Raw genomic sequence first — 16746 nt, 5'->3', positions numbered from 1 at the left:
TGTTCAAGGAGAGGATGTTTGTACTTACAAAGGATCAGTTATCATCTGGTCCCTCCGAACACTGAGGTTTTGTGGTACTTGGTTCTATAATTTTGATTTGTTTATTTTTATTTTTTTTATTCTGTAATTTTGAAAACATTAAATGTAATTTGGATTTAAGCTTATAAAGAATCTGAGTTTCATGAAAGCAGACCATGGAACTCTAAGGTCATGACTGACGTCTGGTTGAAAATGTCAAATTCTAGAAAGATCTTATTTATTTGAAATGCTAATCATCCATTCACATCAGAAAGGATCAAGCCTGCAGAGCAGCTTCATGTTGTTTCTTGTTTTTTTCCCAGAGAACTTGCTTGAAAGCCAGGGTTTCAAGAAATCCCATTTCCAAGGAGCACAGGGAAGAAGTTCCTGCATGAAGTCATAATCTGACCACACAGTGACAAGCTAGATCAACCTTGGGGACAGATCCTTCCCAGAACCTAGGAATTCAGATGCAAGAGCATGCATGTCAGCAGTGAAAGCAAACTGCAGTACAAGTCCCCTACAGGATGATTACAAAAGTAAAGGTGTCCATCCACAGCAAAAGGGGCTGGTCAGGAGCTAGTTATGATTAAGAAATGTGAAAATAGAAAATAAGTAAATGTAGAGTCCCTGAGATGGGGAGGGACAGACCCTACAGACCAACCTTGCCTACAGAGACAGTGAACACTGGTCATCTCTCTCCTGTTAGACATTCTGAAAAATTAAACTCAATGATTCATACATTGATAATTCTGTGACCTACCTAACAGATGAATATCAACCTTGTCTTTTGTGTTTCCTCCAGGATGCCCAGGAGGAAGACAAAATCAACAACACAGATAAACTGTCAATGCCTGGAATGAATCTGCCTTTTCCATTTGAAAGCACCAAAAACCATCACAAGTTGAAAATATTAAAAAAAAAAAAAAAACCCTCTGATTTTCCAAATCTAGGAAATCTAAACTAAACGAGAGTGACGTACAGCCAAACAATAATACTTTCCTAGCAGAAAAGAAATTTGAAAGGCAAATTTGGAGAGAAAAAAAATGCCTTTCCTCTGAGCCTTTACTGTTCAGATCAAAGCCATCAACTTACACAGCCATCATGAGAACACACTCCAAATTTCTAGAGCAGCCAGTAAGCTGAATCATTGCAGATTAAATAAACATGCTGACTTGAATCAAAAAGTAAATAAAAGTCCTCTTCTGACATAAGTTTGTATTTACAGAAATCCTGTGACTAAAAGCAACTTCGTTTTGGATCATTAAAAAAACAATATAAGGTTCCTCAAGTTTATGTTAATTATACAATGTACCCAGAAACCCAGAGCCTGACAGAAGTCCAAAAGTCAGTTGATTAATCAAAAAGTATTTTCCATGAAACTAAAACTTTTAAAAACTTAAACTGATTTTCAAACTAATTCTAACTATTGATTGAGCATGATGGCACTAATGGTTATGACAAAAGTTGGTGAAAATATCATGGATACTATTATTTATTAAATTCAGCATCCACTTAAATGAAAACATTTCTGGTTACTTTGCAATCAAATCTTATAGTAGAATTAAATAATCGATACCTATAAATAAAATTAATTTGTGGCCTATCCCAATATTTAGGGAAAAATTTGATCTGACCCTTCAATCTTCAAATGTATGTATTTTTTTGTATAAAAAAATAAAAGAAAACAAAACCAACTTGAGCAGACTGTCCTGAGGGCTGGGCAATTTACCGCCCTCTAGAGATGCAAAGATGATGGTAAAAAGACATAACACCTAGACGCTGTAGGATTTAGGAAGAGAGGGAACAGAAAACACAAGTCCTATAGGGAAAGAGTATGCCAAAGTCCTGAGGAATTCATATTCTAAAGTTTAAAATATCTTTTTGAATGTCATTGAATATTAAGTCACTGAGTTATACTGAAGAATTGACAGTGTCAGATGGGCAGGTTAAAGGACAGTGGAGATAGTGGGGTTGGGGGGTGGGGGTACAAAACAATATGCAGATGAGTGTGCAGCTTACTGTCATAGTCCAAGCAAGAGAGGGTGAAGGATCTGGTCTGATCTGCATACTGGCAGCTTAACACAGAAAGGCAAGAAGAGACACAGGGAAAACACGTATAAATTCACAGGTTGGTGACTTTGGTGCCCAAATAGTGTCAGAGACACAAAGAGCCCCAGATACTGTCAACTAGCCTTAACCAATAAGGATTGGTAGATTGTGTTGTGCCATAGACTTATTCTTTAGAAGCATCATCACCGAGACTTGCTAATTTGTCCACCTCCAGGACTGAGAACTGCCCTAGAAGCAGATTAAGCACAAGGTAAATGTTTACGTGTATATTTGCATGCCAACACTCAAAGGAACCATCGCATTACAACGGTCTTGAAAGGGTTCAGATGCAACTTCACATATTTACTGATCTGTATCTTCATACAAGTTACTGCACACTTTTGCAAGTTCTGAGGATTTCAAGACCCTATCCCTCAAGCTGTTTGAACGCTATTTCCAACAAACAACTCAAATTACTTTTAAACTAGCTCCAAATTGTTAACACAAACTATTAGCATAGTACAATCATCTTTTCTAATTGCACAATTTAGACAACAATAATGGGAAAACTTTTCCTGTAACTTGCATGAATGTAAGGAGAATCTTATGTCCACAGGATAATGAAATACAACTTGCAAGTTAAGACTTGGCAGTATTTCAGAGTTGTTCTTGAGGCTTCTTGCTCTTTTGTTTGGCACAATAAAAACCAAGCATTTTAGGCAAAGGTGGAAAAGGCATTTTGAAAATTGCTTGAAGACTACCATCCAGCAGTCATCATTCTTATGAAATGGGGAGTGTCCTGTTATTAACCTTAGGGGACCAATTTTCAAGTGGCAGGAAGCCTGCCGGGGAAGGGGCATCTCTCCTTGATCTTTACCTTGAGGAGGTTTAGACTGAATGTCTCTGGCTTCTCCCTCTGATCCTAACTTTGGTCCTCCAGAAGAGAGGAAGAACAACCGATTATCCAGAGCTTGACATTTATGAGATATGTTTTACTGTTCAGAGGCTTGCAGCAGCTCAAAAAGAAGAATTAATACAGGCATTTCCTCTTTCTTGCCCTTAGGCGAGGTGTGGCCTATTTCTTCTTCTACTGCTTCCTGTTCCAAGGATTTAGCAAATCTGGGCCACACTTTCTCCATTCATGCTCTTTCTGCTCCAGGAAAGTAGATGTAAGATGAATCTGCGGACTTGTTCCAATTGGACCCCAAACCCTGCTCTGCCTACATAGTCTTAAACCATTCCTCCAAGGCTCACCTCTCAGCATTTTCTATTCTAAGGTTTATATATAGTGCAGGAGGAAGAACATTTCACTTTAACCTCAAGCCTAAACCACATTCTCTTTAATCAGAAAGCCCATCACTGGATGATTTTTGGTTCTTGCTCTAGCTAATATTTTGACACCTTGTTACTGATTTGATTGGTAATCCTTGTGTGCATTCTCCATGTAAAAACCCCATAGAAGGAATCTGTATGGCAAACCAAACCCCTAATAGCCTACTCAGAAAATAGATATTCCAAAATATAATTGTTAATGAGAGCTTTTGATGATCAAACGGGAAAATTATTTGTCAATTGAAATTAATGAGCAAGTTTATTTAGTATGTTCAATTTCTACTTTGCATTATAATCTTGATACCAAATTCCAAGTTACTGAAAAGCAGGAATTATATGCATTTAATTTTGAAAAATTGTGCATATTTAATATATTTTTAGATAAATGCATAGTGTATTACACAGTGGGTGGGGGTCTTAAGGCAGCCTTATTTCTTATATTGTTTCATGTTCTCTTCTTTCCATTTTATACCCATCTGGTCTCTTCTTTCTCCAACAAGTTATCCCATCTTAACAACCTAGTAAGTATCATTTATTTTTCTCTGTAGTATTATTATATGCACTGGAATGTATACACACTACAGATTTTACAAAAGTGGGATATCATACTCACTTCATAAACCCACATTTACACATTTCCCTATGGCTGGCCAACTACTTCCCTCCAGTTCTTTGCCATTTTGAGCAACTTCATAACAAACATCCCATTTCTTTCTCTTATGCACTAATCTTTTTATTTATTTCCATGGGCTTGATGCACAGGAATAAAATTGAGGAAATGAGGAGTATGTGTGTTTATAATTTTAAGATATCTCTGACCAGGGAGATTGCCCAATATGCTATAATAATTCAGATATCTATCAGCATTTCAGGAGAATACCCGTTTCTCTCCATCCCAAGCAGCAGATTTTTCCTTTTTACATTTGTCAGTCTACTGAACGTGAAGTGATATCTCATTGTTGATTTGTATTTTCCTTACTAGGAAACAAGGTGAGCCTTTTGAATATGTATCTTGATGATAGAATTTACTACCTAAGGAATTTCTGTTTATATTCCTTACCTTTTTTTTTTTTTCCTATTGGATTGTATTTTTTTCTAATTGTTAGTTTGGTTATGATATTGTCTTTTCATCCAAAACTATTATATCTCTCCATTTATTTAAATATTTTATGTCTTTTTTTAAAGCAATATTACATTGTTTTTATCTATATCCTGTGTTGTCAATTTTATTACAAATATTTTCTTTTTTCTCAGTATTTTAATGGAAAAATTTTTAATATTCCACTTCTAGGTGTTTACTGCCAGAAGAGAATGCATTGATTTTTGTATACTTCTATTGCACCCTTGCCCCTTCTCAGTGTTTTTGTAAAAGTTCTAAAGTTTTTAAATGTAATATTTTGGCTTTTTGATCATTAGCAAATTTTTTATCACTTTCTTTTCTATACTAACATCACGCATTTGTATTTTTTTGTCATCAATGTCCTGACATTAAGTTTATTAGGGAAATTTCTAACTTCTGTGGCCTGGAGGAGTTTAGGTAACACTAAAAATATGTGGTTTTTAAATTTAATTTTACAGATAAAATTCAGACAAAATATTTCATGGTATTTAGTCATCTTTCCCATGTCTTCTATGGCAATCACCTTATTTGAGTCTTTTATTATTTTCTTAGATCAATTTTTGATCATTTATATTTTGATAGAAATCATCTGTTAGAGTTGGAACAAATAATTTCAAGATTTTTGTGGAATCAGAAAAGACCCTGAATAGCCGGGGGAATATTGAAAAAGAAAACCAAAGCCAGGGGCATCACAATGCTGGATTTCAAGCTGTACTACAAAGCTGTGATCATCAAGACAGTGTGGTACTGGCACAAAAACAGACACATAGATCAATGGAACAGAATAGAGAACCCAGAAATGGGCTCTCAACTCTATGGTCAATGAATATTCGACAAAGCAGGAAAGACTATCCACTGGAAAAAGGACAGTCTCTTCAATAAATGGTGCTGGGAAAATTGGACAGCCACATGCAGAAGATAAGAATCCATCAAAATCCTGGAGAACACAGGCAACACCCTTTTTGAACTTGCCACAGTAACTTCTTGAAAGATACAACTATGAAAGCAAGGGAAACAAAAATAAAAATGAACTATTGGGACTTAATCAAGATAAAAAGCTTCTGCACAGCAAAAGAAACAGTCAACAAAACTAAAAAACAACCTACAGAATGGGAGAAGATATTTGCAAATGCCGTATCAGATAAAGGGGTAGTATCCCAGATCTATAAAGAACTTATCAAACTCAACACCCAAGAAACAAACAATCCAATTATGAAATGGACAGAAGACATGAACAGAAATCTCACAGAGGAAGACATAGACATGGCCAACAAGCACATGAGAAAATGCTCCGCATCACTTGCCATCATGGAAATACAAATCAAAACCGCAATGAGATACCACCTCACCCCAGTGAGAATGGGGAAAATTAACAAGGCAGGAAACCACAAATGTTGGAGAGGATGTGGAGAAAGGGGAACCCTCTTACACTGTTGGTGGGAATGTGAACTGGTGCAGCCACTCTGGAAAACTGTGTGGAGGTTCCTCAAAGAATGAAAAATAGATCTGCCCTACGACCCAGCAATTGCACTGCTGGGGATTTACCCCAAAGATGCAGATGCAGTGAAACGCCAGGACACCTGCACCCCGATGTTTATAGCAGCAATGTCCACAGTAGTCAAACTGTGGAAGGAGCCATGATGTCCTTTGACAGATGAATAGATAAGATGTGGTCTATGTATACAATGGAATATTACTCAGCCACTAGAAAGGATGAATACCCACCATTTGCTTTGAGGTGGATGGAACTGGAGGGTATTATGCTGAGTGAGTAAATCAGAGAAGGACAATCATCATATGGTTTCACTCATATGGGGAATGTAAGAAATAGTGAAAGAGATTATAGGGGAAAGGAGGGAAAATGAGTGAAAAAATTAGGGAGGGTGACAAAACATGAGAGACTCCTAAGTCTGGGAAATGAACAAAGGGTAGTGGAAGGGGAGGTGGGCGGGAGGATGGGGTAACTGGGTGACGGGCACTGAGGAGGGCACTTGATGGGATGAGCACTGGGTGTTGTACTATATGTTGGCAAATCAAACTTCAGTAAAATATATATATATGTGTGTGTATATATACATATATATGTATGTATGTATATATATACACACAATCATCTGTTAAATCCAGACTTTTAAATTTGTGGTTATAGAGTTGTATGTATCCCCTTAGGCTTTTAATTTTTTCTTTTATCTCATAGCAAATGACTTACAGGAAAAATAATATGATGTCTAGGATTAGCAACAGAATAATCCTCCAAAGTGGGTAAGGTCTAGATGAAACAAGTTTGGCTTTGTATTCATAATTGTTGAAGTTCAGTTATGAATTAGTGGAGGTTAATCATTCTGTTCTAATTTTATATTTTCTAAAAACTTCCATAACAAAAACATAAAAACTGGGGAAAATGAGCTCTATTTTTGTGTATACTAATAAAGTTATTGTCTAAAGTTATACATATCACTTAATCTTTTTCTGTGGTACTGTCAGGATGAAAATCACAATCAAATGCTTTGCTAGTGATCTTCTATCAAAAAAAAAAAAATACCATCACTTGTGAATTTCCCACTCCCTACCCTCTAAACCCCCATACCCCGCCTGCACCACCAGCACCCATGTTGTTTAAATATTTAGTCTAAGTGAATCCTCTTTGCTTTCTGTTTTGGATGAAGAAGAGTCTCTCCCTCCTTTCCAAACTAAACCGCCCCTTTTCTAAGAACCTACCTAATTATCCTTCTAGTGTTTTACCTGCATTCCATACTTCTCAGCCATATGCAAGTACGCAAAAGCTAACATAGTTGTGAAAATAATTTCACAATGTAACTGCCTAGCTAGTACAGAAAGACATATTACAAAAAGTAATTTGAAAAAAAAAAGTAATTTGTATTTCTTCTCAATCAAAAGAAGTAACAGAATATCAATGTGAGATGACTGAAGTTGGTCTCTTTGTACTAAAAATGTGTGGGTATCTTATCATCACTTAGAGAATCCCTCTCAGAAGGGAAGGAGAAAGCATGGAAGTCACTGAGAGAAACCTCCTTTAGAAAGTGGGGCAAAGAGGACCTGGGTGGCTTAGTTGGTTGAACACCCAACTCTTGATTTCAGCTCAGGTCATCATCTCAGGGGCCCAGGATGGAACCCGGTGTGGATAAAGACTCCATACTCAGCGGGAAGTCCACTTGAGAGTCTTTCCCTCTACCTCTCCCTCTGCCCCTCCCTCTGCTTGCATATGCACTGTCTCTAAAATGAATAAATAAATCTTAAAGGAAAGAAAAAACAAAAGAAAGAATGAAAGAAAAAAAAGGCAGGCAAATAGTCGTCCTGTCCAGGGAAAATGTGATATTCTAGACCCATTGACCTGCACCTTCCTTTATTTCAGTACCAATATGTCTTAGAGGTCTTTCCATGTGGTCAGTTTGCTCATCCTATCTTTCTTTGCAGGTGCAAGCATTTCCTCTGGATGACTGAATCATGATTTATTTAACCATTTAACATGTGTTCTGAAGCTTTAAAATAGAAAACTATTTTAGTCTTGGGGAAGGAGGAACAGACGGAATACAAATGGACCAGCAAAGGACCAGTCCCCACCAAGCCTCCTCCGAGAGTCTCACTGTACTAAGACTCAGATTCTACCCTGAACCCTGTAGGTCAGAGACAACGCTGGCAGTACAGAGTGTCCACCCTGCTCAGGGATGCCAGTGGCCTGACACTCTGCATTAGACTGTGTAAACCCTTGAGATTTCTGTATAATTATAGGGGAAGACTAAGCCTCGGGAAGGAGATACCATTGCCTGCTAAAAAGATAGCTGGATGCTTTGATAACTTACTGGAAAGGCCAAAAGATGTAGCCATATTAAATCTAAGACTTCAAAGCATCACTCTTCCCAAATCCAAATTTAATAAATAATAGGTCTAAATCGCTGCTTACATTTTATTGGCATTAACTATCTCTTTAAGGCTGCTTCATTTTGTTTACTATAAGAGAGAATGGGGGGATCCCTGGGTGGCTCAGCAGTTTAGCGCCTGCCTTCAGCCCAGAGCCTGATCCTGGAGTCCTGGGATCAAATCCCACAACGAGCTCCCCGCAGGGAGCCTGCTTCTCCCTCTGCCTGTCTCTCTGCCTCTCTCTCTCTCTCTCTCTCTCTGTCTCTCAGTCTCTCATGAATAAATAAATAAAATCTTTTAAAAAGAGAGAGAGAACAAAAAATCTTTAATGAATATCGAACTATCAGATCTAATGACGTTTCATAATCTCTATTTGCCTTCATGTCTCTATGGCACTTGACACGCATCTCTGCTAAAATAGTAGCAGAGCAGCCTGAATTTTCCATCCTGCTTGAAATTCGTCTTAGTTTTACTAATCACTTGCTGGCCTTATTCTCCTCCTACATGTCTGATCATTCCTCTATTTCCTAACCCTGCTTATTCCTCACCCTTAAACTTTAGCTTCCATAATATGACTATGATATATAATACACATATCTAACATATACCAATATAGGACCTTATGTATAAAGACATAGAAAGATTGAAAATAAAGGAATAGATAGGGACTCCTGGGTGGCTCAGTGGTTAAGCGCATCTTCGGCTCAGGGCGTGATTCCAGAATCCTGGGATCGAGTCCCACGTCGGGCTTCCTGCATGGAGCCTGCTTCTCCCTCTGCCTCTGTCTCTGCCTCTCTTTGTGTATCTCTCATGAGTAAATAAATAAAATCTTTTAAAAAAGGAATAGATAAATACTATACAAATATGCCAAACAAAAGAAAATGATATAGCCATAATGTTACTAAACAAAGTAGACTACAGACTGCCTGGGCGATTTAGTCAGTTGAGTGTCTGACTCTTGGATTTGGCTCAGGTTGTGATCTCATGGGTCTTGAATCAAGCTCTGTGTCAGGCTGTGCTTAGTGAGAAGTTTGCTTAAAGTTGGTTTCCCTCTGTCCCTCCCCCCGCTCAAGTGCAGGCTCTCTGTTGCTCTCTCTCTTTCTGTATCTCTCTCACTAGAGTGAATAAATAAATCTTCCCAAAAAATAAAGTAGATTTTAAGACAAGAAATAGTCCTAGATATAAGTAGATCCATTTCAGAGTGACAAAATCTCATTTTAACAGATGGATATAACAAGTCAAAATTCATCTGGACCTAATAAGAAAGCCTCAAGATCTATAAAGAAAAAGAGAATTAACAGAACAATTTATGATAATAATGGGAAAATGTAACATACTTCTCTCAGTAATTGAGAGAACAAGTAGACCAAAAAAGCATCAAAATGTAGAAGAGTTAAACACTATGACTAACAAACTTAACCTAATTGACATTTATAGGACATTGTGCACAACATTTCAGAGTACTCATTCTTATACATATTCTTTTTTAGTGTGATGGAGCATTTACCAAAATAGAAAATTTGCTAGACCATAAAGCAATTCTAACAAATTTCAAAGGACTGAAATAATACCAAGAATGTTTACTGACTTCAGCGGGATTAAGCTAAAAATCAGTAACAGACAGAAAACTAGAAATTTTCCAGATTTGTTCAAATTAGGCAGTACATTTCTGAATAGCCCATGGGTCAAATTTAAAGACATACATCTCACAACTACAATGTTAAACAACATAAGCCAAACACAAAAGAGTATATACCATACTGTATGCTTTCAATTATTCAAGGTTCTAAAATACCCCTACTGCTTCCTGCATGGAGCCTGCTTCTCCCTCTGCCCATGTCTCTGCCTCTTTCTCTCTGTGTCTCTCATGAATAAATAAATAAAATCTTTAAAAAAATAATAAAATAAAATATCCCTACTGATAGAGATCAGAGATATTTTTAAGAGGATTATTATGAGAGACACTTTTAGGATGGTGACAATATTCTAGATCATGATCTTTGTGTGTTACATGTGTTAATTTTACTTGGTAAAATTTTGGTCAAGTGTACAATTAAAATTTGTACATCTTATTATTTATACTTCAATCCCAATGTTTATCAAAAATAAGCAATTCTTTTGTTTGTTTGTTTTAAGGGAACTTGCTCTAACATCAATCCTAGTTTCTCTTCATCCACTAGGGTGGTTTCTATTATTTCCTCCAAGCCTTTGCTCCCTGACTCTATTCAATTCCCAAACTCCAACTATAGTACCAGTTCTGAATGCTTATATTCCTTCCCATTGAATGTGTCATTCATGATCTCAATTGTAACAGGCTTAAAACTGAAGTGTGCTAAAATGATTATTAATCTGCCTTGCCAAGGGTACCATCATTTGCCCAGTTACACAGGCCCACAATACAGTTGTCTAAATTTTCACTCTTTCAAATTCCCCTACTTATAATGAATACCTGAAAATATCTTCCTTAGATTATCTCTTTCATACATGTTTCTTCCATTTCCACTGGTCTAACACAGGACTCGTATCCATATACAGGAACTTATGTGTCTGTCACATCTGCTACAGCTTTGGAAGAGTCTTCCCACTGGCCTTAACTCAGACTCTCCTTTCCAAACTTCCTTCGCACAGCTATTGTGTGAATTTTACTAAAGTACTACTGTGATCGTTGTTTCTCTTATTTAAAAATGTTTTTTAATTTTTCATGAACTAAAAGAAAAATGAAAAAAATTGAGCCTGATATACGAAGTTTTAGAGAACCTGGCCCCAACCTGTTTTTCCAGTTTGCCTGTGAACTACCATCACTACATCAGCCTATTCATTATCCTTGCCTTATCTTTCTCATGCTTATGTTCCAAATTGTCATGTCCCTTTGGTTTCTCTCCAACTCTTTAAATCAGATTCACTGCTGAGGAGTATTACACTACAGCTGACCTCAGACTTTGACATCAAATAGAAAAGTGCAAATCCCAGCTTTGCCACTTCTGGGCACTGTGAGTTTGTGTAAATTACTTATCTTTGCATTCTCAGTTCTCTCATCTATAGTCCACAAAAAATTACTGGTTACTCTTCCATTTGCCAGAGACTGTACTAAGCCTAAGGATAGGAAGATGAACAAAAAAAGATATCCATTCCTGTCCTCATGGGGCTTCTAGTCTAATGAAATGACAGACATTAATAAAACCATATAATTCCTAATTTGCACACTTATTAGGATTAGACTGAATACATACAAAGCATGTAGGTAGACAGAGTACGTAGACAAATAACAGTAGTTATCAATATTAGTAATCCGTAAAACTACTCCAATTCCTCTGAAAACAGAGGACCTTCATGTTACCCTGTGTCTACAAAGATCCCCTCCCTCTCTCACCTCTTCTTTTCCTGTCTTCACCATCCATCTGGAAACTGAGTGTGTATTTTTTTTAGTTATGTGCATTATGTTGCAATTAAACAATTGCAATTAAACACTGCAAACATTTTATCTCCACCACTGTATCTAAGCTTTTGAAGGGTATGGACTAAGTTTTTAAAGTTCTATGTTGGCTAAAGCTCCCAGCACATGCTAAGTATTTGTTGATTTAACGAGTCCAGCCCCATTTGTCTGAATCTCTGTGGAGTGCTTGAAATGATTCCAGAGTTTTCTCCTCCCACACAGAAAATCAATCTAGCCAAGAATATTAGGAAGTGAAAACATCATTTCTCACCCTCTTTGTGAGCTTCTCCCACCCATTCTCTTCTTTAGCCTGCCAAAATGTTTCAAGTCCCTAAGAGCCCAGAAAAAGGCTGGGTTTTGGCAGCTGACAAGAGAGAGATGAAATGTTGATGAAGATGGGGGAAAAATTAAAAAAGGGTCAGAGCCAGATTCCTTAAAAAAATATTTTAAAATTGAATTTCTAAAAGGAGCCTTGGTTCTTGAAGTATGTTTATTTCCCCTCCAACTTGGGAGTTTTCCAAAGGAAGTTAAAACCAAAATACTTCCCACTAGGAATAGTAGAGATTGGCTTGCCAAGTTTAGAATCCACTAACTCACTGGGTCCGAGATTTTGAAAAGCAGTCACAGAGAATACCACTTCACTTTCCCCTGGGAAGTCATTTCCAGTTTCAAAGCCTCACAGTGTTCTAAGATATTAAGTTGTATTTAAGTAATTTTATGAATGTTAATATTTAAGAACTTAAAACACAAGGATTTTTGTTTCTTGTCAATGCATTTATATTTGAAAACTGATGGAAGGCTATTTGGTAAGAATTTGAATTTTTTTTCAAATCTGTAATATGTAGAGAAAAAGAGAGGAGATATATTAAATCTTAAACCAATGTGCCTAGGTGATAAGCAGCTATCTTCATAGAAGTCTGTTCCACTAGACTACCCTCAAAACATCTGAAACCAATATTCTAAAATATCATTAGAAAACAACCCTCTTTACCTATCCATGTACCCATTGTTGCCAACTAATAAATATGTTAACATCAACCATCAAATTTCATTGATAAGCCCTAATTTGTTCCTTCTATTAAATTGTACAGATATTTTCTGAATGATGGTGGCCTACACAGCACCATGTTAGGTCCTATGGGAATATAAAAATGAATGACTGCCCCAGACTTTTGGGATCATAACTTATTTAGGAAAATAGACACCTACAGCCATAATGCAAGCAGAAAAGTTATAAAAAGCATTTCAGAAAACATGATTAATAGAGAAATATACACTGTGCTATGGAGGAAAAAATTCATGGGTGGGTAGGTAGGCAAATAGAAAGTCTAAATTCATCTAGAAAAATCTAGGAAGGCTTCATGGAGAGATAGCCTTCAATCAGTCAATAAGTAGAAATATTTTAGGGATGGAGGCTCCATGGAAGCTTTCCAGACAGAAGGAATAGTTAAAGTAAAGGCTTACAAAAAGAATATGTATTTTTAAGTGGATATATGTGCATAGCTGGTGGCAGGGAACAATGAAGATATAGGAGAATCTTCAGTGAGAAAGGTCAGTGGAAGGTTTGTACAAAGTATGAAACAATCAAGAATTCTAACAGCAGGAATATATTGGCCACCCAACAGCTTTACAAGCTCTAGCTGAACCTGGTTGCAATGATAGAATCTAAAGGGGTGAGTATAGATCTGACTCAGAAACAAGAAAATAAGATGCAGGTCTAGAAGAGTAATGGCAGTTGACACATTCAAGAGACAAGTCTAAGAGAAGGGAGAGAGAGACCAGGATCACGGACCCAGAGTGTGTAGTTGGCAACAGGTGAGGGATTAAGATGGAGATCCTGGGAATCTCCAACACCAGCCATGTCCTTGTGTAGGAAGTGACCACAGGGGTGATGCAGATGATTTTATGATTCAAGGCCAATATAAAATGACTCTGATGTCACTTACACCATTCTTTGGAAAAGCAGATGGTTTTCTTGTCTACATAATACAAAACAATTGGTCCCATTAACTCTTCTTGTTTTTTGGGTTTTTTTTTTTTTTTCACTTTGACAGATTCTTTCAGAATTATATAGAGCTGGCCTTCTTTTTATTTGGAATCAGGAATGACTTAGCAGATGGCATAGCACACGTTGGATAGGTTATAACAACATGCTTTCTTCATAGGACTGGATCACTATCACATATTTTAGATTCAATAATAACATCTCAAGCCTTTTTATATTAGTGTTTTGAAACCTGAAAATACTTGCAAGTTTCCTAGTTAATAAGCTATTTAATAATTTTTATACATGTACTTGAAATAATAGAAGATCAGGGCACCTGAGTGGCTCAGTTGGTTAAGCATCTAACTCTTGATTTTGGCTCAGGTCATGATCTCAGTGTTGTGAGATCTAGTTCTGTGTCAGGCTCCATGCTCAGCACACAGTCTGCTTGTCCCTCTCCCTCTGCTCCTCCCATGCTCACTTTCTTCCTCCTATCCTCTCTCCCTCCCTCCGTCCCTCTCATTAATAAATAAAATAAAATAAAATAAAATAAAATAAAATAAAATAAAATAATAAAACCTTTTTAAAAATGAATAAATAAAAGATGTTATAGTTCTTAAATATAGTAAGAGACTGAAGGTAGGTAAAGAAGTTGGAAAACCAACACTTGCATTTTATTCTACTCAATTTTCTTTTTATCTCTCTTACAGAAGAATTTCCTAGGGTAGTTCACTCATTTTAGAGAGATGTTGACAGAAAATTTCTGCTGATGCCCAACTCCAAGTTCCCCTTTACAACTTCCCAACCCTCTCTCCTCCTGTATCCAGCCCTCTGGCTTACTTCTACCATATCCTTTCCTCCAAAAGCTAAAATGTATTTTCCTGCATGATTTCATAATGTAATCAGCAATGTACTTTCAGTACACCAAGAAGTCTATCCTCTCTTTGGGAGCATATTCCAACAGAATAAAGGAGCAGGGATTATTTTATGAAGAGTAGTTTCCTCGTAATCACCACCCCAAACACTCACTTCCTTCCCTGCATGAATTCCCTGAGGAAGAAAAATAAAAAGTACACAGGAAAGAGTAGGGATGAGAGAAGGAAAGAACAATCAGGAAGATTGACAATAATATTGCAGAAAGACCAGCCTACAAAACAAAGCCTGCTGAGAAAACATACAAGGAGCAAAGTAAGCCCAAGAAACAGCAAGACTTGAATTACAAGGCTTAAGACAATCAGCATGACGAGTAGCAAAAATTGAGACTGTGGTAATGGACTGTGATTGTTGGGACAGAGTTTGGCCTTGCCCAAAGACCACCAGGTGCTTGCTACTAAAAGTTTTCAACCCAGTTTCCCCCCAGCTCTACTGAGATATAACTGACACATAACACTGTGTGAGTGAGGGGATACAAACTCATGATTTGCTACATGTCTATGTTGTAACATCACCACCACAGATTAGAAAATAGATAATAAATAGCAGTACATCCACCAATACTACATCATTGAGTAGTAATTAAAAATCAATTTTACAAAGAATTTGTTAACATTCAAACATGTTAAGAGTATCAAAGTAATTGAATAAAGCAGGATATAAAATTGAAGGGAAAAAAAAAAAACAAAAACAAAAGATTTTCAGCCAGGAGGTAGGAAATGCAGGATGTCTAAGGTGACCATCGTGTTCCTGACTTAAACAACCACTGAGATAAGGAACTCTGGAAGAGGAAGAGGAGTGGATGTGGAAAGGCAAACATCTGGAGAGGAATCAATGGAAATGTGTGAACAGGTCTTAATTCCTTGCTTTAAGTCTCTTCTCTATGACTCCCGAATTCTCCACCATGCCATAGATCACACCACATTGGAGTTTTGTCTGTTTGCTTGCTTGCTTGATTTTATTTTTAAATTTTACTCTTTTAAATTAAAAACATAGTAATAACAAGCACCTATGAGCCCTCAAAATGTTTCAGTTAATTTTGTGCCAGATGCTTTAACTGCATTAATTCATCTAAGGATGAACAAATGATATAGGTGCCATGTTTGTCCACACTTCATCCAAAACTAAAAGGTTAAGAAAGTGGCCGGAGGCAACCAAGCTTGAAAGTGATGGAGCCAAGACTCGAACTCAAGCAGGTATAGTTGCAAAATCCACATCCTTAATCTCTCCACTCTGATATGCTTCCAGATATCATTGATTATGTGTGTCCAGAAGCAAGAAGTCTTTATATTCTCTTGACCTCATGATTGTTTTTTACTTTACTGAAGGAAAATATTTATTAGAGCACACCCATTAACTCTAGAAAATCTGCCACAAAGGTGTAACAAAACCTCATTTTCAAATGGATGCATAACAATACAGGTGTTTCATATCTTTCTGGTCAGTTTTGCTTTCTTTTTACAAAATCAACTGCGTAGTTTCAGAGAGATAAGAACTTGAGTTTTAGCTCCAGCTCTGCTATTTGCAGAATGACCTTGGTGTTCTAGGCTTGATGTGGACAGAGGCATTTGTACCAGAATCTCTAACATCCTCCTGTTCTATAATTCTGATATATTGGCCTATTCGCATTACTTTAATCCTCATAAAATGTCTTGATATTATAGGAAACATTTCATCTAAATTTCTTGGGTGGACAAACTTAAGAATGCACACATTAAAATGTCACCATTTCAAAAGGAAAAATAAGTGCTACCCCATTAAATTCTTATTGTTCCAGGAAAAAAAAAAAATAGACCCAGTTATCCCCTCTTCCATCCGCTAGTTCTTGTTAATTCCAAGTCTGTGATTTCAACTGCCTTTATTGGCCATCCAAAAGCCTATGATTCACTACATAGTTTAGCATTTACATTTTAGACTCAAAATAGAACACTGCCAGGCCCCTCTCTGCAGCTTTCATGCGCCCTAAATTCAGCCCATCCCCAGGATAGCTATTAG

Source organism: Canis lupus, chromosome 14 (genome assembly GCF_011100685.1).
Source record: "Canis lupus familiaris isolate Mischka breed German Shepherd chromosome 14, alternate assembly UU_Cfam_GSD_1.0, whole genome shotgun sequence".
Lineage (NCBI taxonomy): Eukaryota > Metazoa > Chordata > Mammalia > Carnivora > Canidae > Canis > Canis lupus.
The sequence above is the reverse complement of the archived record's forward strand: the minus strand, read 5'-3'. Positions refer to the sequence as shown.